Genomic DNA, 2,267 nt, shown 5'->3' on the forward strand with positions numbered 1-2,267 from the left:
ATATATCAACTGCTGTGAAATTGCAAGACAAAAACAACATAAAATTGTTCGGTTCATAATTTACTCTTTGATTTGTAGCCTATGGCTTTTCTCTAAAAGCATAAAACAAAAAGATTACAAAATATGGCTTATGTCATTTACATATTTTATAACCACTTATGTACAAAACAGCTCTCTGTAAAATGCGTCTATGTGGTTGAAAAGATTGAAACGGTCATGCTCGAACAGGGCCTGTATGTCAAATACCTGGCACAAGCCTCACACGTAGCAGGGATCATGGTAAATGAATGCCGTTGTTCCGTTTATTAAGAATAGTTTAGGGGGTAGGAGTGCAGCAATCCTTTAGGCGGTATAGGGGCAGCCCCACAGTGAAATAGCAGGCTGTTGCTTTAGTGGAAACATCACAGGGTGAGCTGTCTGCTGCACCCCCCAGCTGACTATGTCAGGCCTGGAAAAGCATGGGCTCTACCTTTCAACAGACACTACAGACCACAGTGTTCAGCAGTGGACCATGAACACCTTTTGAGAATAGCAAAGCCATTTTTCCCCTCCTATTTTGTTTTGTTTTGTTTTTCCCTCCCTACGCTGTTACACAGCGTAACAGGCAAAAATGAGTGGCCTTTGTAGCTGGGATCATCCAACTTTCAACATGGATTCTTAGGTTGATGAATCGATGGGCTCCTAGTAGGCACAGCTGGGGTGAATTCCTTAATTAAGCTAGGTCTCCTATTCGGGCCAATTTAGACTCCATTCATGAAGCTTTTCTTTCCCTTTCTTTCCTCCTCCCTGCCTTCCTTCCTTTCCTCCCTGACTCTTCCTCCTTCCTCCCTCCCTTTTTTCTTTCTTGGCATGCCAATGCCTTATTCCTTACTGTGTGCCATTCATTTTGGTTCCAAACTTTGGAAGTAAGCACTCTATTTGACTTATTTCCACTATGGACTGAATTCTGCTCTTTCTGCCCGTGTCCTGTGTTGAAGTCCTAACCCCTTAGTGCCTCAGCATGAACTGTATTTGGAGACTCTAAAGAAGCAATTAAAGTTAAATAAGGTGATTGAGGTGGGCCCTAATCTAATGACCAGTGTCCTTAATAACAAGAAATTAGGGCACAGACAGGTGTAGAGGAAAGGCCATGTGAGGACACAGTGAGAAGCCGAGAGAGCCCTCGACAGAAAGCAGCCCTGCTGGTCCCTTGATCTTAGACTTCTCAGCCTCTAGAGCTGGATCATTTTCTGTTGTTTAAGCCACCTGGTTTGCGGTACTTTGTTATAGTAGCCCCTAGCAAACTAACACATCCTCTGAGATTCTTTTTTTTTTTTTTTAAATATGGAACACTTCGTGAATTTGCGCTTCCTCCTTGCACAGGGACCACGCAGAACTCTCTGGATCATTCCAGTTTTAGTATATGAGCTGCTGAACGAGTGCTCCCCTTAGATTCTTTAATCCCCCAATTTACCAGAGTTTTTAAAAAATTGGCTCTGCTGGACCTGGGGCCTCCCCTGTTGCCACACGCCACTGTCATGGCCAACGTAACTGCGGTTGCGTGAGGGTGAGCCGACCCTGAGCTACAGCATTTCCCAACAGCCCTGCACACTAGTTCATTTTAATCTGTAATATTGCTGGTGTTCGTGAGTGTGATCAGGAGACAGAGGAGACTCAAAAATGTGGTGCTGTGTGGGTACGAAGGAAGGAAGACCATGACCAAAGATAAAAATTTTGGCCTAAAATGTCCTCTTACTGTTGTGCTGGCAAAGTTTTTCTCCCTCCGTGCAACAGACGCGTGTGGGAGCGCTCATCAGAATCCCCGTGTTTGGGTGAAAACACTGGAAGACAGCAGATGGCAGCATAACCTCGAACATGATTATTTTAGAGCAAAACCACTGCTTCTGTGTCTTTCTTTTCTTTCTCTCTTTCTTTTTTTTTTTTTTTTTCCTTTTTCTTTTTTCCTAGTGGGCAAGTTACTGGAACCTTTAAAAAAATGATTATTTATGGTGCAAACTTAGAAAAGCAATTATGCCTGTTAAGTTCCTGCCCGTGGCCTGTGTTACAAAGTGTCAATCAGCAAGATCCCCCTTGAAAGGCCTCTAGGCCAGTACATGGTTATTCAGCTACCCCCTTGGAGAACCCCAACTTGGATTTAACATATTTTGAAATTACATGTCGGACATGTTCCCAGCCTTCTTTCAAGTTCCTAAAGATAAGTTTACCAAATGTTCAAGTAATAATGATTCTCAGAACTTACAGCAACAGAGTGGGAAGACGGAGAGCTG

At 43.4% G+C, this 2,267-nt stretch overlaps 1 non-coding gene across 1 annotated transcript; it reads right to left on the reverse strand.

Moving 5' to 3' along the window:
• Positions 1 to 1,317: 1,317 nt before the first annotated feature.
• LOC123326989 lies at positions 1,318 to 1,424 on the reverse strand. The gene has a single exon (XR_006541459.1). It is a non-coding gene; the product is annotated as a U6 spliceosomal RNA (small nuclear RNA).
• Positions 1,425 to 2,267: the final 843 nt, after the last annotated feature.

The sequence above is a fragment of the Neomonachus schauinslandi genome, chromosome 1 (genome assembly GCF_002201575.2).
Source record: "Neomonachus schauinslandi chromosome 1, ASM220157v2, whole genome shotgun sequence".
NCBI classification, from domain to species: domain Eukaryota; kingdom Metazoa; phylum Chordata; class Mammalia; order Carnivora; family Phocidae; genus Neomonachus; species Neomonachus schauinslandi.